The 20,540-nt window shown below is 47.2% G+C and overlaps 1 long non-coding RNA gene across 5 annotated transcripts in view; it reads left to right on the forward strand.

The window, feature by feature from the left end:
- The window catches only part of LOC110256581, a 41,680-nt gene extending 21,804 nt beyond the window's left edge, over positions 1-19,876 (forward strand). For 2 of the 5 annotated variants that reach the window (XR_002338247.1, XR_002338246.1), the window contains exons 3-6: positions 3,085-4,169; positions 4,858-5,021; positions 5,508-5,600; positions 16,405-19,876. This is a non-coding gene — a long non-coding RNA (uncharacterized LOC110256581). The remainder of the gene's footprint in view (positions 1-3,084; positions 4,170-4,857; positions 5,022-5,507; positions 5,601-16,404) is intronic. The other 3 variants (XR_002338250.1, XR_002338248.1, XR_002338249.1) reach the window with 3 other exon arrangements.

The raw sequence follows: 20,540 nt of genomic DNA on the forward strand, positions 1-20,540 counted from the left end.
TATGACTTGCAACTGGGAGAAAAAAAATGTAGCTATGCCCAGAAATGGCAGAGACGATGGAACTAGCAGGCAAGGCTATTAAGATCATTATTATAAATCTTATATATTCAAGGATGTTAAAGGAAAACATGAACTCAATTGCGAGAGAAATCAAAAATATAAACAAAACCCCAAATGGAACATCTGGAGGTGGAAAATACAATAGGTGGAGAAAAAAAAAACAACAAATACATTGTGAACCAAAATCATCATCTCATTGATGGTGAAACTCAGTTTTCAGGCTGTCAAATGATAATTGAATCATCACTTCTTTGGAGATGCCTCCCTGGCTGGAACAAACTCAGTGTTCTGTGTTTGCACAGTGCTTCAGCCTCCTCTTCAAAGCACTTGCCATGGTTGTCATATTTCCATTATCTCTGGGGCTACACAATGCTTGTCTGTCTTCCCTACACTCTAAGGTCCGTAAGAGCAGGAACATGTTTTTGCTTACCTTGCTGATGTCCGGAACAGTGCCAGGCATCAAAAAGGCACTCAATAAATATTTTTTTGAATGAATGAACTGCTGTAATCAGCTTTGCACTGGATTCATTCAGCAGCTCTCCCTTAAAGTACCACCTCTGACTGCCTTCATTCTCATAGTGACCCTGGTTGACCACGGGCTGCGGTTTTTTGTGTTTTTTTTTTTTTTTTTTTTTTTTTTTGTCTTTTTAGGGCCACACCTGTGGCATATGGAGGTTCCCAGGCTAGGGATCGAATAGGAGCTAAAGCTGCCAGCCTAGGCCACAGCCACAGGAATGCAGGATCTGAGCTGCATCTGCAACCTACACCACAGCTCATGGCAATGCCAGATCATTAAGCCACTGAGCAAGGCCAGGGATCGAACCCACAACCTCATGGTTCCTAGTCAGATTCATTTTTGATGCACCACAGTGGGAACTCCTGGGCTGTGATTCTTACATGGCCTTGCAGTGTGTGCTGCCTGCAGGCACTATTTAGTGTGAACAGGTAATGCTCTATGTGACCCGGAGTGCATCGCTCCACGTCCCTGACCTTTGCCTTCCTCGGCTGTTGAACGTTGTTGAAACAGAAGATCTCTAAGAACTCTCCCAGCTTTGAGGTTGCAGCCTTCTGTGATGGTCTGGCCTCCAAAATGCTCCTCTTCCCCACAGAGTCTTCGCCTCCTAGGATCTATGCCCTTGAACATGCTCTGCCTGCTTGCAATCCGGCTTTCTGTGTGACCAGTAGAGCAGGAGGCAGGGAACAGTGTATGACTTCTGAAGCTAAGTCATGAAGGGCAGTGTGGCTTCTGCTTTGGTCTCTCAGATTGCTAGCCACCATGTCATAAGAAGCTCAAGTGGCCCTGGGGAGAGGTGCTCATGGAGAGGAGCTAAGGCCTCCTGCCAACAGCCATGTGAGTAACCACCTTGGAACCAGATCCTCCAGCTTGAGTCAGACCTTCACTTGACTGCAGCCCAGCCACAATCTGACTTAACTTCGCAACAGATTTTTTTTTTTTTTTTTTTAGGGCCACACCCACGGCATATGGAGGTTCCCAGGCTAGGGTTCTGATTGGAGCTACAGCTGCGGGCCTACACCACAGCCACAGCAACACCAGAACCTTAGCCCACCAGGGATGAACCTGCAACCTCATGGTTCCTCGTCAGATTCATTTCCGCTGCGCCCCACGATGGGAACTCCCTTTTTTTGTGTGTTTTTTGTTTGTTTTTAGAACTTCACAACAGATTGTAGCCTGATCCATCCAGCCAGGCTGCTCCTGAATTCCTGACCCACAGAAATTATGAGAGATAATAATTTTATACTGTTGGGTTTTTTTTTTTTTTTTGAGGGCGTACATATTTGCCATTGATTTATCTGACAAAAGACTCTTGTCTAGGATGTGTAACTTATGGCCGTACATTGATAAAAAATATAATCCACCAGGAAAAAATGGACAAAAGATTTGACCAGGCACTTCACAAAAAGGATAAACAAATGGGCATATGTATATGAAAAGGTGCTGCATATCAGCACCCATGAGGAAAAGGCAAGGCCAAGAAGCACAGTGAGTTTCCACCACACATCCATCACAGTGGCTACCATCAAACCCCTGACAATGTGTACTGTCATTTTAAATCACTAGGTTTTGCAGTGATGTGTTACACAGAGATGGAAAACTAGTGTGATGGTACTGAAAGCTGTCCCTCTTCCACTCTTTTAATTACTTCTGCTGTGAAGAAAGCCCTAATGTACTGCCTAAGCTACATCTTCTACAGACATTTGGGGACCAAGTTGGGGGCCTGGAATTTTGATCAGAAATCTCCAGGAATACAGAAGCCCCTCTGTTCTTCATTTGGCCTCAGCAGATCGGATGTCACCTCATCCCGCTAAGCTCCCCAACTCTTTTCCTTGTTTTCCTCATCAGCTATTTTTTACTCACTTCCAACAATTTCACTCACAATCTGCTTCTGATTTTCTAGGTGACCTTGGGATATATGTCCTCCTCTCTGAATGAATTTTCCAAGTTCCATAATCATTTGTTTGTGTTTTCTTTTTTGGCCACCCCGCAGCATACGAAGTTCCCAGGCCAGCAATCAGATCCAAACCTCTGTTGTGACCCATGCCGGATCCTTGAACCCACTGTGCTGGGCCAGGATCGAGCTTCTGCCCTGGAGCTCCAGAGATGCTGCTGATCCTGTTGTGCCACAGCAGGAACTCCCATAATCGGTTTTGAATGTATTCAAGGCACCTGTGGGCACACAGCGGGTGTTGAACACATATTATGTATTGCCTTAGTCCAGGTCCTCCAGAGAGCTGGCCTTAAGCAAGGGTAAGGTTCTGATGATTTGGTTAGAAGGTTCAGGTCCAGGGCCAGGGAGGTAAGGGAAACAAGTCACGGGATACCATGTCATATGGTACCTTGTTTTGCTGTGGTGAGCTCCCCCTCAGCAGTGAAGGGGCACCAGATTCACTTAGCACAGAGCTTCTCTAGAAAGGCTGCAAGAAGGAATCAGCCATCCAGTGTCACTCATGGGAGAATGGATGGTGGAGGAATTTATCAGCTGCCCTCCACTTTCTTCCTCCCAGGTTAACATTCACCTCCCGGGGAGTTAGATCCCTTGCATTATCCAGCCGTGACGACCTGTCCAGGAAGCCAGATTCCATGCCCCCCATGAGGAATTTCATCCACATTCAAAAGTGGATGCCATCCAGGGACAGGTGGGACACTAGCTGAGAGAGAACAGCCACCGAGGAGCCTAAGAAGGTATACTAGGTGTGTGTCTCACATGGCTACCTTCTTGGCCCCTTTCGAATTCCTTAGATACAAGCCTGCCAGCACTGCTGTAGGAAGGCTTGGCTTCTTGTTTTGGCTGCATCGCTTCCTCAAATGTGTGATGTGGGCAGAGATACAGTGAGGCTGCATGTTAATAGGAAATGACCCTTTCAGGCTTCAAGACAGATGGACACATTTGAATTCTGGCACTTGAAAATGTGAGGCTTCTTCCTTCAGCCGGCTGGAAGGGAGAGCTCATCTATCAGCCGAGGAGGTCTCTGAAACAGCGACACTCATCCACTAGCTTGGAAAATGCTATTTAATTGAGTAGAATGGGAGTTTTGAGCTGGGCTGTTCCAGCTTAAAAGGCCCTAAATTCACCCCTCCTCTTTTTTTTTCTAGGAAGGGGGGTGTTTCCTCCCAAGATCTCTCCAAAATTCTTCTTATAAACAACCCCAGGAAACTGGCTGCAAGCAGTCGATGGAGTCCCACTAGTCCTTCATAATCCCAGTGTGCCAAGAGCCCCGTCCAGCTGTTATTAATGGAGGAGATGGATGGATGGATTGGTGGGTGAATGTATGGGTGAGAGAGCTGTTCAGTTTTGTAAATACCTGAGAGACATTGTCCAGTCATCTAACATCCTTAAATACCCCCTTTCCAACAGGTAATCAAGGAAATCATTGCTGTGGGGTTTTACTGTCTTGAATAAGTTTCTCCAACATGCATTTTTCCTGTCCCTGACAGAGCCACCCTCTCCGATTCCCCCACCCTTCTGGCTTATTATCAGCTCCAGGCTGTCTCTTTGCGTTAAAGCGACAAGAAGCAGCACAAAGCTGACGACAGGAGTCTGGAGCTGTAATTTGCACTGACATTCATCGGCGTTACCCACTTATTGCTGGTAAGCCACAGAGGAGATTTGTCTGATTCTGATCCCAGGAAGAGAAATGACAGCCCTGCTCTGCTCCTGCCATTCAAAACCAAGAACCAGGCTGGCCCTCAGGCCTGAGGCCTGGCTGGCAGCACCCCCGTTCATGGTGTGGAATATCCTTCCCTTTCCTCTGGCTGAAGGTGCCTTTAGACCTGACATCTGGCAAACACAGAAGTGGGGGGGGGGGAGGCTGTGGTTGGGGAGTGGGAGGTGCCATGCCATCCTCTCAATTGCTGACAGCTCTGACCGCAGGTTGCCAAGGGACCTCAAAGGACCCTCTGGGGGCATTAGGTGCCTCTGGGAAGTCAGGCCCCAGCAGTGTGCCACCCCCACCCTCCATCTCCCTTCAGCTCTCCCAGCTGTAAGAGAAACCAGGCTGGGGAGGGGCTTATCAGAAGCAGCACATAGGAGTTGGCCTGTGGGCACAGCCCATCCCATAATTTACAGGGCCCCGTACAAAACGAAAATGTGGGGCCCCTTGTTCAAAAGAGCAGGAAAAGCATCATCAAAGGTACCAAAATATAAGTAAGGACTTTTACCTTTTTTGGTTTCTCTCTAACTTGCCATGGTGTTTTTTATTTGCTATGTAATGCTGTTGCAAGTATAAATGAAGGAATGAAAATTCTTTATTAGCAAGATTTTTAACCTTTGTCTTTAGATTATACAAGGACAGTTTTACATGCACACAGAACAGCTTTTAACTCCGATGTGGAATCCCCAAAGTGACACAATTCTTATTTCCCAACTTATCCATGGATTTCTAGTTCATCGCTACCAGAACAATGGGGATATGGCATCAGACTGTTCTTATTTCACTTCTTGGTAAGCATACATTTTACCAGTACTCTCTGCCCTCATCTTACTGATGAGTAGGGGAGGACTGAAAAGAAAAGAAACTATGGTTGCTCTTTCTTGCTCTTTCTTTCTATTCAGGTTAAAGGGTCAATACAGGGAGGTAGGAGTTCCCGTCATGGCTCAGTGGTTAACGAATCTGACTAGGACCCATGAGGTTGAGGGTTCGATCCCTGCCCTTGCTCAGTAGGTTGAGGATCCGGCATTGCGGTGAGCTGTGGTGTAGGTTGCAGATGTGGCTTGGATCCTGCATTGCTGTGGCTCTGGTGTAGGCCGGTGGCTACAGCTCCGATTCGACCCCTAGCCTGGGAACCTCCATATGCCGTGGGTGCGGCCCTACAAAAGACAGAAAGGCAAAAATAAATAAATAAATAAATACAGGGAGGAAAATGGAGGAACATGGTAGGTGTTCCTTGGTCTTTCTTATAACACCATGCTCTTCCTTCTGCATTTAAGGCAAGGTGTGGTGTGCCTGCAACGGCCAGGCGTGGTCTGGATGCTTTGTATGCTTGAATCCATTGAATCCCTCTTGACAATCCCACACAGCAGGTAAGTTATTTATACTTTTCAGAAAATAATTTGAGGCTCTGGGAGACTAAATGACTTGCCCAAGGTCACAGAACATGCCACTGGCAGAGCCGAGATGCAGGCGCAGTCTGGCCCTGGAGTCCAAGGCCTGCCTATGCTCAACAGCTGCTCAGGATAAATCAAGGGGAGACCTGGAGGGAGTCACACCTTTCTCTTTGGAGTCTGTATTCAGGTCTCCGTATCAGGGCTGGGGGCAGGAGGGCATCTTTCTATTCAAGTGGCAATCCACAACTTTACTTTTATAAAATGTTACCTTTGTGCAAGTCCTGATCAAGGGGCTTAGTGATGTTTAAAGATGATGGAGGATGCAGTTCACAGTGGGACGGCTTGGCATCTGCTGGGTCCTGATAAGTTGGAGAGGGCAGCAGGGGGATTGGAGGAAGCCTCTTTCTCCCAGCAGTTGTTGGACTTGGGAGTAGGGGAGTTTGCGTGGGAACCAGCCAGGAAATCCTTGGCTTGCTTTTCCTTGTCCTTTAGAAAATGGTGCATGCAAGCGTGCATACACACACACACACACACACACACACACACACACACACGCACACACGTGACTTCCAGGCCACATTCTTAGAAACCATGCCCCTTCACCACCTCCTCTTTCTCAGTGTGACTCAAAGTGTTCCTCACCCGCCGCCTGGAAAGGCGTCGCCCAGCAGGTTCACTGGGTCAAAGGAAAAGCCCTTGGCATTCGGAACACCGGCCTACAGACGTCAGCAGGAAGGAAGGACAGATGGGAGGAGGGAAGTGACAACTCCCTGTGGCGCTTGTGTCGTTAGGAGAAGGCAGGGGCAGGGGGTCCTGGAGCAGAATGGAGGGCTGGGGGTAGGGCGCACAGAGGAGGGAAGTGCAGGATCAGATAGCGCTTCGCCCAAGGTCCCCAAAACATGGAGGGAGCCATGTGATGTCCAGTGATTTTACATTGATTGGCCTGAAATGGTTTATCATCACCCAACCATCTAGTCCTGTTCAGTCATCTTTATAACAAAGTCTGTTATCTTTGCTTCCAAGTAGCATTTACTCTCTGGTTAGTCATGCAAACAGGGTTATGTCAGATGGGAGCCATGCCTCTGCTCTCTCAGCATGCAGGTTATGGGGCAGAAACCCCCAGTCCCACACACCATAAAGACTTCTGAGAGTTCCTGTCGTGGCACAGCGGAAACGAATCCAACAAGGAACCATGAGGTTGCTGGTTCGATCCCTGGCCTCGCTCAGTGGGTTAAAGATCTGGAGTTGCCATGAGCTGTGGTGTAGGTTGAAGACATGGCTTGGATCCTGTGTTGCTGTGGCTGTGGCCGGCAGCTGTAGCTCCAATTTGACCCCTAGCCTGGGAACTTCCATTTGCCGTGGGTGCAGCCCTAAAAAGACAAAAAAAAAAAAAAAAAAAAAAAAAAAAGCCTTCTGTATCCGGTGCATTGATACACAGTTTGCAGTCTTTCCCATAAACATTCCCACAGACACAAACTTGAATGTCCCATTGTTTAGGAATTAAAACCAAAAAGTGCAATCCACCCTCAGTATCCACGAGGATTGGTTCCAGGACCCCCGAGGACATCAAACTCTAAGGATGCTCAAGTCCCTTCTATAAAATGGTGTAAGACTGGGGTCCTCCGTATCCATGGGTTCTCCTTCCCTTGAATCTGGGGATGGGGAACCCGCCACACGGGGGACTGAGTGTACAACATAACTGGATGGCGACTCCTGCAGATGATGCCTGGACTTGGAGGAGGGACATCGGTGAAGGGAAGCTATGACTTAAAGCGCTGTTTCCAGCCTTCTCATAGCAGCCATTGCAGTTTCTTTCCACTGTTGGTTTTTTACTTCCCCAGAATGCGGAAGCCTTTCTCTGCTTTTTCCCATCTTTGCTGATGCCCAGTGCCTTTAGGGGAATTTTACTGACCTGCAGCAGCATGAAGCAGAGCCCGCTTTCATTTCCTGGGTCCTTTTTTTAGGTCGCAGTGCTTTATTTCTCTCTGGACGTATTGTTTGGAGATCATCAGGCGTGTATTTGATTCATGACACAAATGTCATACAGTGTTGTGAATGTCACACAGTTGACAAGAGAAGGATCCCGGCAGATGGATCAGTGTTACAATTCATGCTCCATGCAGGCCATTCCTGATGCCCAGAGCAAATAGCACCCACTGTGTCCGTGGAAAAGAGGCAAGGTCCTCTGTTGTGTCAGGCGAGCATTCCGTAAATGGCTATTTTAGGGTTCTTACTCACTTCTCAGGGGATTTACTTTCCTTGGTTCTCTTTTTTTTTCCTCCTCACAAATGCTGCTGGTTCCAGGGCTTAGGGACAATAGTTGTTGCTCCCTTTTAGCATAAAGGTCAGGATCCTTTGTTACAAAGTAGGTTTTGTGGCCCAGATAAAGTTGGACAGATCTCATCTCTCCTAAAGAGCAGTGAAAATAATTCCCTCCTGGGTTGCCACATCTGGCCAGTTTGAGAGAGACAAGGGGGCTCGTGGGTGTAAGTGCATATGAAACCATACAGTGATGATCTCTTGCTCATCTTCTTACAAAAAGGCAAAAGAGACCCCAAAAGGTCAGACAGGGCTGGACCTTAAAAGGAAGTTCAATAATAATTTTTTAAAAATCTAATTTCCTCTTTTGTTCATGGTTGTCTGTTAATATCATTTAAAGTCTCCAGCAAAGATTCTGACATTATCATGATACAGTTATGTTTCTAAAAGATAGGGGGCTGGCTCTCATCCTGGCTTGCTGATTGCCAGATATTTTCTGGCTTTCACACAGGAGAGCTGGGGTGTTGAATGCCCAGCACTTGGAGGATGGCCCCTGGATGGCTGACCTCTATCCCTGAGCTAATCTCCATCAGCCACCAGTCAGGTCAGAAGCATCACTTGCAGTATGGCCACAGAGGACCATTTCTTTCAAGTTGTTTTGGGTTTCCATGGAAACAAGGATGTTTTAATGTTAAGAGTAATTTGCTCCTTAATGGAAATGGTCCCTCTCGAAAGGAAAGTTAACTCGGGAACCATTAGCGTCTTCCCCAGTTGCTGTCCCCACCCCCACCCACGTCCTACTTTCTTCTGCTTGCCTGGAGGTCTTAATTTTGGTGATGTATGAGGTGTCAGCCAGAAGGTCTTGTGCTCTGCTGTGAAGCACTATAAAAAGGCAGATGTATGACTATGTCATCTGCAAATACCCTAGAAAGTTAAGTGTTAAACCAATGTTAATAATAAATGTTTTCCTCCGAAATAGGTTATGGCAGTATCACCAGAGCCCTTTAATATATAACAAACCAAAAAAAAAAAAAATCTCAGGGAGCTCAGGGACCCCTAACCTGCCATTGTCCCTATATACAGTAAGAAAGTTATTAAATGCTATCCCATCCTGTCTGCCTGAAACACTTGGATAGAAAGAGAAATAACCTCTCCAAATATCTGAACTTGATTTCTAGAGATGACAAGGCTTAGGACCAGAAAGACCCAGGGGATGCAGAAATGATTCTTTGTCTTCTTTTAAAGTTTTATTGACATATAGTTGATTTACAAGGTTGTGATAGTTTCTGCTGTACAACAAAGTGATTCAGTTATACATGTACACGCATCCATTCTTTTTTAGAATCTTTTCCCATATAGGTTATCACAGAATATGGGGGAGAGTTCCCTGTGCTATGCAGCAGGTCCTTGTTGACCATCCACTTCATATACTATAGTGTGCATATGCCAATCCCAAACCCCCAACCTACCCCTCCCTTTCCCCACCTGTCCGCTTTGGTAACCATGAGTTTGTTTCTAAGCCTGTGAGACTTTTTTTGTTTTGTAGATGAGTTCATTTGTATCAATTTTTTTGATGCCCCATATAATTGATCTTATATGATGTTTATCTTTCGGTCTGACTTCACCTAGTATGAGAGTCTCTAGTTGCATCCATGTTGCTGCAAATGGTGTCATTTCATTCTTTTTATGGCAGAGTAATATTCCATTGTATGTAGGTACCATGTCTTCTTTATCCATTCCTCTGTTGATAGATACTTAGTTTGCTTCTGGGTCTTAGCTATGGTAAATGGTGCTGCCATGAATATTGGAGTGCAGGTATCTTTTTGAATTATTGTTTTCTCTGGATAGATGCCCAGGAGTAGAATTGCTGGATCATATGGTCGTTCTATATTTAGTCTTTTGAGGAACCTCTATTGTTCTCTATAGTGGTTGTACCAACTTACATTTTCACCAACATTGTAGGAGGGTTCCCTTTTCTCCACACCCTCTCTAGCATTTACTGTTGGTAGACTTTTTTGATGGTGGCCATTATGACTGGTGTGAGGTGATACCTCATTGTAGTTTTTATTTGCATTTCTCTAATATTTAGTGATGTTGAGCATCTTTTCATGTGTATTTTGGCCATCTGTGTTTGTGGAGAAATGTCTATTTAGATCTTCTGCAGAAATTACTCTTAAAAATGTCTTTTTGAGGACACAGGTCCACTGACTAATCACATTTACTCAGTCTCCTCACCCCTACCATTTTGCTACCGTTCTCTTTTGATTTAAATGGAAAGAGGCAAAGAAACATTCTGATCCAGGCCTGCCGGACTTCCCATCACAGGCAGCTGCCTTGATAATTTAGTAAGCACTGGTCTTGACTTCTGGCTCCTGCAAGGCTTTATCTGAAGGTAGCCCCCAGGTGGGAGGCCTGTAGGGAGGGCTGCATGCCTGTGTACATAAGAATTTAAAGCTTGCTCAGAGTTCCCATTGTGGTGCAGAGGGTTAAGAATCTGACTGTAGTAGCTTGGGTTGATGTGGAGGTGCAGGTTCGATCCCTGGCCTGGTGCAGTGGGTTAAAGGGTCTGGTTAACGGATCTGGCATTTCCATGCAGGATAGGTCACAGCTGCAGCTCTGATTCAATTCCTGACCTGGAACTTCATATGGTGCTGGTGTGGCCATTAAAAAAATTTTTTTTCGAAGCCTACTTTGCAGTGACCCATAGTTTTATTGTCTTTGCTCAAGAAAATTCCAAGCTGAAATTCTATATTCCAGCCCTCGAGGATGTCAAGTCCTTACTGTTCTTCATCTTCTCTTGCTCCTCATCCAGTAGTAAGATTGGTTGCTATTGTTGCTATCATTGTTTTTGCCTTCCTCATTCAAGAAAAAGAGTGAGCATCATGGCGAAGATGAGCCAAAATGCTCCAGGATCAAGCTGGGCTCCCAGAAGCAGGCCCTGAGAGAAGAATCTAGAGAAGGTGACTCATTAGGAAGTGTTCCGGGTGTTCTAAATGCTCCGTGGGGTGGGAAAGCAGAACTGGGAAGGGAAGGAGGACAAACAAGGATATGATGTCAGGCTACATCCTGAGAGGGTACTGTCAGCACAGTCCCTCAGGGGCACAGTGAGGGAGACACCTAAGTCGATGAGGGAGTTGGAGAGTTTATAGCCCTTCACCCCTCCGTGATTGACTAAGGGTTGCAGGGGCAGGACATATGATGAACACAGTCAAAGCTGTCCCAGTGGCCTGTGGGCCATCCTCTGACATGGATGCGGGTGCTACAGGAAAGACCTCCCGCTCAGAAATGCTACACAATATGAGGGATATCAACACAGGATGGACGGCCACTGCACACACCCCACACACAGGAAAAGAAAGCAATGGAAGGAACCCGAGGTTTACTTCCAGGTTCATTTCCTTGTTCATCACTCGTTTGGTCATTCAGCAAACATTTATTGAGTACTTGCCATGCCTGTCATTGTGTTAAATGCAGGGGATTAAAAAAAAGGAGGAGGAGGTAGCACTGATTCATACTTGAGAGGCTAACAGTGTAATAGGGTTGGGTGGGGAATATATACCTCATGTCCATCACCCAGCTCAGGTTTGGACCCAGCTCTTCTGAACGTCTGTCCAAGTCTGTTCCATGAAGGTTCAATGTTTCCACCACAGGGACGTTCTCTGTAAAATGACATCAGCCAGGGGCTACAAGGCTGTGCTACTTAATGTCAGCATAGTACCTAGTGATCCCTGGATGAAAAGCACAACATGAGTGCGAGGTATAATTAGTAATAAAAGTGGCATTTAACAATACCAAAATAAATAAGCTGACACAGGAATTTTGCTCTGCATTTAGGGAAGTGTTCCCTGTCTTCAAGGCCCTTTATCTAAGAATCAAACAGCTATAAAACATTCCTGCCCTGGTTTGTTTTAGGACTTGAGCATTTTTCTGGCATCCATGCTTTGGTAAGTGCCCTGCTGATGCCAAGGGAAGTGGCTGCGTGGGCGGCATTTCAGCTGCAGCTCAGGCAGGGTTACTCAAGGTCATGTCCATCTGTTGCCCATGACCCACTGGCTGGGAAGGAGGGAAAAGGGATTGGAGTGAGTGGAGACTAATAGCAGAATTTTTTCACTTGTAGGGAAAAACAGGAAAAATGCAAGCCTTCTTGTCCTTCCATTCCTAAGACTTGACAATGAAAACAGGCCTTGCCAGATAAAATACAGGGCACAGAGATAAATGATAATTTTTTTTTTGGTATAAGTATGTCCCAAATATCTAGTGGGATACACTTATATTAAAACATTGTTTGCCACTGATCTGAAATTCAAGTGGAACTAGTCATCCTGCATTTTTCTTCTCCAGTGTTATCTGGCAAGGGCTTCACCAGAAGGACTTTACTCCTTTAATTCCCTACCCAGGTGAGAAATGGAAGGCCAGATAACCATGGAGGACTCCATGCAGGCCACATGAGAGGTTCAGATCTCTCCAGTGGAGCCACTTATCTGAAGTCAACTGAAATCGCTTTTTAAGATCTTCCCTCAACTGTTCCTATGGCTGGAAAGTGGACCCCAAACTTTTCTTTTGGCTGCATCTGTGGCATATGGAAGTTCCCAGGCTAGGGGTCAAATTGGAGCTGCAGCTACTGGCCTACACCACAGCCACAGCCACGCCAGATCCAAGCCACATCTGTGACCTATGCTGTAGCTTGTGGCAGTGCGGGATCCTTAACCCACCGAGTGAAGCCAGGGATCGAACCTGCATCCTCATGGATACTACTTGGGTTCTTAACCCACTGAGCCACAGTGGGAACTCCCAGATTCTGGATTTTAGAGCCCAGGTCTGGGCTCTGCTATTGGAGACCCCAGTTCTGCCTTCCATGGTGTACCTACCTGGTGGAAACCACATATTCATTCCTGAAATCCTTATTGAACAAGCACAATGTGCCAGGCATGTTTCAGGTACGGGGGACATAGCTGGAAAAGGCAGACAAGTTTCCAGCCTTCATGGGGATTCCATTCTGGGCATGATGACAGATGGCAACAAGTACTCTGAAGACAGGGACCAAAGGACCAGGTGGGAGGTGGGGCTGCTTTATGGAGGGTGAACAGGAAGCTCTTTGTGGAGAAGGGATGCCTGAACAGCCAGTCTCCTGGCCCACGTGCGGCCGTAGCTTCACAAGCAGGGCAGCAGCTGAACCTCAAGGTAGGAACAAGGTTGATGTCTGGGGGCAGGTGGGGAGGCCAACAGGTCAGAGTGGACCCAACACATTATAGAGAAGGGAGATGCGGTTGGAGTACCAGGCGGGCTGAGCCCGTGGTCAGGAGCTTGGCTTTTGAGTGGTGATGGGAAAGCTGCTAGAAAGCAGATCTCAGCCCAGGTTCCCACCTTTGCCTGTCAGGATCAGCAAAGAAGTAGGATGTGGGCACAGACACAGACTGGGTAGGGTAGAGAGGGCACAGAGACCCTCACAGGTGGCATCAGGTGTCTCCTCTTGAAGAGCTTTGCCTCTGAACAGGGACAGGTGAGGCACCTGGCTGCTGCCTGCTCTGCAAAGGTTGGTTCCTTTTCCCAGAGCTTCTGGTTTTCCCAGGATGTGAAATGTCATTTCCTGAAGCTTCATGTGCTTCTCTGGAACTGATGAGGTTAGTCATTTTTAGGCCCTGGTGGCCTTTGAACACCACCTGGGATGGTCCCATCTGCCTATGCCAAGAAAAGACAGCTTAAACTATCACAAGGATGGACAGAGCTGAGCCCTGGCTCAGGGACCAAACATTTTATACACCCAGTTCCTTAGACTTGGGATAATGCAGTCGCACATCTTGTCCAGGACCCAGATGAAAACATTTCGACTGGTGGTTCTCCAAGTGTGGCCCCTGTAGCAGCCTCAAGTGGGAACCTGTTAGAAATGCCAAACCAGAAACTCAGCTTTGTGTAGTTTAACAAGCACTCCGGATGTTTCTACTACCCAGTAAGGTTTGAGAACCACTGCTTTGGAAGAAAGCTGTGTAGATGGTTTAAAAAAAAAAAAAAGAAAATCCTGCTTTTGCTGAGACGTGGCTGTCAGTATGAAGTCAAATCAGAGCAAAACCAGAAAACTTCAGGGCCCAGGCATGTGGGATGTAGACTCTGTTCAAAACTCAGTCAACTGGAGTTTGCATCGTGGCACAGTGGTTAACGAATCCAACTAGGAACCATGAGGTTGCGGGTTCGATCCCTGGCCTCGCTCAGTGGGACAAGGAGCCGGCGTTGCCATGAGCTGTGGTGTAGGTTGCAGACGTGGCTCGGATCCCACATTGCTGTGGCTCTGGCGTAGGCCGGAGTCTATAGCTCCGATTAGACCCCTGGCCTGGGAACCTCCGCATGCTGCAGGAGCAGCCCTAGAAAAGGCAAAAAGACAAAAACAAACAAACAAACAAAAAACTCAACCAACCACAGAGCCTAAGAGCCAAGTGATAGGTTCTCCATCCAACAACCTTCCATCATGGAACTTATTAATACACTGATCTCTGGCTATTTCTCCCAACTAGTTTCTGAGGCCCTAGTTTATTTTTTTGGTGTTCTCTGGGTACTCCTGGAGCATTCATTGATTCATTCATTCATTCCCACACTCTTAGCTGCTGAAGATACAAAGGTAATAAAATCTGGTCTCCACCCTCAGGTAGTTTGTTTCGTTTGTTTCGTGGAGAGGCATATGGTTTGTGAATGAAGAATTACAGTGCAGGGTAATAGGTACGACATGAGTGCTCTGGGCTGGGGTGGGGCTCCCGCCTCAGGCAGGAAGGAGGATGTCTCAGTCAGGCCTGGAGGGACAGAAACACTGCAGTGGGGCAAGGGGTTAATCCGGCTCAGCCCGTCTAGTGGCTGAGTCATATCATGACACAGTCAGATGGAAAAGCTGGAGCTCACAGCTCTCGTGTCCCCCTGAAAATGGAATTGCCTTCGGAGTCCAAAAGCACAGGTGTGTGTTTGGGGTGCAGAGGAGAGACTGGAGATGTGAAACCACCATTGGCAGCTCCAGACCCCGACTTCCTGACCAGGAGCTGCCTTCCCGGCTCCTTTTCCTGATGAGCATTCTTGCTGGATGATGGGGCAGTTTGAAAGCCTGGCAATCAGTACCATCCCCCAAAAGACACTTGCAAACCTCATTTCTATCCCACAACTTTGTCTGTTTGAAAGTACTTTCAATTGATCAAGGAAGGACCAGGAGTAAATCCCTGTCCACATGGTCAATGCCTCCACAATTCCAGTCCTTAGCAATTCTACTTGTGCAGAGTGCCCCCTGCCCCGATCATTCATTCAAAACTGCTGGCAAAACTATTAGGCCAGGCCCAACCCAAATGCTGCCTTCTCCTAGTCATCCTGTTTCTGATGAGTAATAATGTATATTTTGCTTTTTGCTTTTTACGGCCACACCTGTGGCAAATGGAGGTTCCCAGGCCAGGGGTCTAATCGGAGCTGTAGCTGCTGGCCTACTCCACAAGCCACAGCAACATCAGATCCGAGCCGCATCTGCGACCTACACCACAGCTCACGGCAATGCTGCATCCTTGACCCATTGAGCAAGGCCAGGGATCGAACAGCCAACCCGATGAGTAATAATTATGCGGGAATTTTGAGACTCACTACAAATTAAAAATGTGACAGTGAACTATTATTTTTCATCTGTCAAATTAGCAATGCTTTATCTTAAAGAAAATACTTCCTGTTAGTGAGGAGGCTGTGAGATGGGCACTAACAACACTATCATTGGCAGTAGCAGTAGGACAGCCTTTCTGGGAAGCAGTTTGACAATATGTATCAAAAACTATTCAAATGTTAAAATTTGGAGTTCCCTTTGGGGCTCAGTGGCTTAAGGACCAGATGTTGTCTCTGAGGATATGGGTTCCATCCCTGGCCTCACTCAGTGGGTTAAGGATCTGGCGTTGCCGTGAGCTGTGGTGTAGGTTGCAGACGTGGCTCAGATCTGGTGTTGCTGTGGCTGTGCTGTAGGGCAGCAGCTATAGCTCTGATTCAACTCCTGGCCTGGAAACTTCCATATGCTGCAGGTGCAGCTGTAAAAAAATAAAAATAAAAAACCAAACAACCCCTCCCCCCAAAAAAACTGTCATTAACCCAGAAGTTCATCTGGAAGTTGATTCTCAGAAATTATTAGGGATTTAGACAAAGATTTATACTAGCTACCATTCATTAAGTGCATACCATGTGCCACGCACTAAACACATAAATTATCTCCTGTACCCACAAAGAGTTCACCAAGATATTGCTTTGAATGGCAAAAAAATTAGAAATATGCTACTCTTAGAATAAGAGAATGTTTCAAAAAATTAGAATAAGTCATAGAACTAACACTATGCATTAAAAACTACTCTGTTAAAGAATTTTCAATGCCATGGGAAATGTTCTTATTTATACAGTATACTTGTAACCTAAAAATACGTCATAAGTATACATGCATTTAAAATAATAGTGAGATAAGTCAAAATATCACTAGGTAGAATGGATTTTTTTTTAATGCTTTCTGCATTTTCCTGTTTCTCTACAGTTGGCGTGTATCCCCTTAATGGTGAAAAGGTTACAAAAAGGTGCAGGTGTGTGCATGCCCGTGCCTTCCCCCTGGGTGGGAGGGGCTCCTTATGTCACTCTTCCTTCAGACAGCCTGCCTTCTGGTCCAGTTCCGGTGAGTCACCCAACGCGTCTTGTGTTCTTAATTTTCTCTTTGCAAAATGAATGTGATCATCCGGGCCTCTCCACCTCATAAGATGGTTGTATGCTGCAGCTAACTCCTGCCTGTAAAACCCCAGGTGAATGCTAATTACTGTCATTGCGAGCACACCAGGGCTTTCTGGTAGAGGTGAGTCACCGTGGCTGTGACATCACTAGCAAGACTCATGTAAGAAAGGAATGGCCTCCTGGGACAAGATTTCATATGAAGGCTTCTCTTCCCAAGAACCTTCCTCCTGCACAGTTTCCAGGAGTGTCGGAGGGTGGAATCGTGTATCCTTCTGCTGTTGTTGGTAGCCAGTGACTTGGTAACGTACCATAGGGGCATTTGTTTCTCACGCATACATTTCAGCTGGGGTTTGGCTGATCTTGGCTGGGATCAGCTGGGTTGGGTTCCAGGCCTCAGTCTGGGGCCGGGTCTCTTTCACGTGCCTCTCATCCTTCCGGGACTGGCAAGCTCGCTGGGGCATGTTCTCCGGGTGCTGGGAGAGGCCTTAAGGGGACACACCCAGTCGCACACGCACATTTTAAACCACTGTCTGCGTCACATCTGCTCATATCCTCCAGCTGAGCCCCAAATCATGGGGCAGGGGAGTGTTTCCCTCCCCAGATTGTGGGAGGATCTGCAAAGGTACCAGCAAAAGGTGTGGATGCCACAGAAGGTGAGCAGGATCGAGGCTAATAATTCAGCCTGGCATGAGGAGGGTGGGGAAGCTGTTAGCTCTCTGACTGTCCAGACTAAAGGTGGGGAGGGAAGAGGTTGGAAGCCCGGGCTGTGACCTTTTGGAGGCCGCTGGGAAACGCCTACCCTGGATCCCTTCATTCACACAACCAGCATTTATTGGGGGTTGGCTTTGGAACTTGGTGAGGCTCTGAGCTGGGACACAGTGAGAATGAAGGCAGGACTCTATTCCCTCTGGTTGTTTTCCTAATACATTTTCTTTCCAAACCTGCAGCCTGTTGCCACATTTTAAATGCACTCTCACTTGCTGTGTTGCTGCCTCTTGTGTTGCCATGGTTTTAAAAGGTTGCGTGTATTTTTATCATCTCATGACCATATCTCAAGCACATCCCTCGTGTAAATATCTCTATGATCAGAGTTCTCCCTGGGAGGATCAAGTGGATGTGTCCCCAGCCTGGACTGTCAGGGCCTGTCTGATGGTGTGGTCTGTTGCCTAGGAAGGAGGGGCCATCTGCCAGGACAGCACCTGAGGGGCGTGGGGAGTGGGGGGGCTCTTTCAGCTGTGCAGGGCTCGATGAGGAGATGCCTCCCAGAGATGGCGGGTTTGGAGAGCTGCAGAGACCGAGCCAAGACTTGGCAGCTGGGAGGCAGCTGGCCATGCATGGGGCATGAGCTGTGGCTCTGGAGTGAGCGAGGAGTGACAAGGCATGAGGAAGTGCTGGCTGACAGGAAGCAAGTGGAACAGGAAGCGATCCCCCCAGGACCAAGCCCCTGACTGACCAACTGTCCCTTGACATTCTCTATGCCACAGTCTAAGTCTTAACAGGGATGGACAGGCCCTGGCTGGAGGGCTGAAGAGACTGAGCGCGCCCTGCAACCCTGGATGATGGGAACTAGTGTAGACCGAAAGCTTTACCCCAGCAAGAGAGTCTGGGGTGTGAAGACTCTTCTTACTTGGAATCAGATGATGTGGCACAGCTACAAAACAGGAGTCTCCTTTTCCTTCTGAAGAGAAACAAATATGTACGAAAAAAACAAGGAAAGAGAAAACCTGGTGGGGCATTCTGCCAAATCATGGCAGATGTCCCTGTCAGGTTGGCATCTGCCTTGCAAGAGCTTACTATAACCATCAAAAGTCAAGGCTAATTATTCAAAAATCATCAGACACTTCCCCAAACACCTGACCAGCACTGCTCCAAACCATCAAGGTCATCAAACACCAAGTCAGAGAAACTGACTGCCACCGCCAAGAGGAGCCTGGGGAGACAAAAGGATGGGATCCTGGAACAGAAGAAGACATTGAGTATAAGTGAAGGAAATCCACATAAACTGAGGGACTTAGGTTCATAATCGTGATCGATCCTAGTTCATTAATTGGAACAAATATCCCATCTTAATGGAAGATGTTTATTACAGGGGAAATGGGTTGTGGGATGCATTGGAACCCTCTGTGCTATCTTTTAAATTTTTCTGTAAACCTGAAACTGTTCTAAAAAAATAAAGGCTATTAAAAAAATCAATTCAAGGGTTGAAAGCACGGACTTGGAAGCCGGGCCACCTGGAGTCCAGTCCCAGGTGCCTCTTCGCCTGGGAAGGATCACTCACCCCTTTCTGTCGTGCCTCAGTTTCCTTGCTCTGGAAAATGGGAATAATTATACTACCTCTGATTGTCCTGGGGACTAAATGAGTTAAAATTTGTCATACTCTGGAAGAGTGCCTGGCCCTGGACAAGGGCTCCAAGTGCTTATTTAGCCCAAAAATAAAAGTAAAGATGAGGGTTCACTCACACGTTCTTTACAACATGAGGATACATACATTAGCTGAGTTTTAATTTGTCTAAAAAAAAAAAGAGAGCATGTTCAGGGCTTAGTTACTGTCCCAGAAATCCCGAGATACTGCCCACTCCTGCCAGCTTGGCCTGAATGTGGTTCTTCTTTCTCCCAATGGTTTCCCATTCTTTGCCAGGTTCTGGAGGGATGACTCAGCCTGGAAAGCTCCCGTCAGAAGTCACATCAGCACAGGCAGATACACCATCCCCTTGCCTGCCCTACCTTCCCTTCCTCCCCAGGGTAGGTTCCAGCAATACTCTGAGACACCTGCAACCCCGCCTCCCTCACCCAGACATGTGGCCCCGACACCTCCAGCTGTCTCTCCTGCCTGCACTGATGCGTGTCCAGCTCAGAGAGCCTTGATGAAGAGGGGACAGCACCGCCCAACAGGAAGCTTGGGAAATGCGTGTGTTCCTCATCGCTCAGGAAGAACAATCCTGAACTTTGTCCAAACGGTTGAAAGCTTGATGCGAGTCATCTTCCTGTGAGCATCTGGAAAAAAGCCTGTGTCCAAGCAGACCTGGAAGCACACATCTGCTGTTTCCTTCAGTCAAGACCTTGAATTCCTGGAGCTGTTTCCTGCTCCTGCCCCCGACGGCCCCGACTCATGGCCATGCTCCCTTGCTGGGGCTGCCAGGTAAAACAGAAGCCAAGCACTGCAGTGTGGCAGTGATGGAAGATCTAAAGCTACAGGATGAAGCCGAATCTCCCCAAGCTCTTCCTCAGTGGGTTCCTTCACTTTTTTCTTTTTCTTTTCTTTTCTTTTTTTTTTTTTTTTTTGTCTTTTTGCCTTTTCTAGGGCCACACCCATGGCATATGGAGGTTCCCAGACTAGGGGTCTAATTGGAGCTGTAGCCATTGGCCTACGCCAGAGACACAGCAACGGGGGATCCAAGCCACGTCTGCGACCTACACCACAGCTCACGGCAACGCCGGATCCTTAACCCACTGAGCAAGGCCAGGGATCGAACCTGCAACCTCATGGTTCCTAGTTGGATTCATTAACCACTGAGCTATGACGGGAACTCCTCCACTTTTTTCTAAAGAGACCTATTTCTTGTCCAAAATCCTGAGACATTGGTAAAGGGGGTCCTTAATACGACCCTCGTTTTACAGGTGAGGAAACCAAGTCCTTCTGGAGACAAAGAAGATTGTAGGCATGTTTCCTATTTGGAAAAGGGTTGCAATTTTTCTTCCATGTTCTAGCTGGGGTTAGCTCATTTTCTTTGCTTTTCTTTGCCAGCGCTTGGCAATGACCTACATAGACCACATGCCTAATAATAACTTAAGCTTTATTTTCACCCAACATTCAAGGGCCTCAGGGGATTTGGCAAAAAGCAGTATTTACTAAATCATCTGCTTGTTGCAAACAAGCCTTACACCTCTGGGCCAGCCTTTGAAGAGATGAGGCTGACGGCTGGGAGTATCTGGCACAGCTGCGCTTGT

Source organism: Sus scrofa, chromosome 13, assembly GCF_000003025.6.
Source record: "Sus scrofa isolate TJ Tabasco breed Duroc chromosome 13, Sscrofa11.1, whole genome shotgun sequence".
Taxonomy (NCBI): Eukaryota; Metazoa; Chordata; class Mammalia; order Artiodactyla; family Suidae; genus Sus; species Sus scrofa.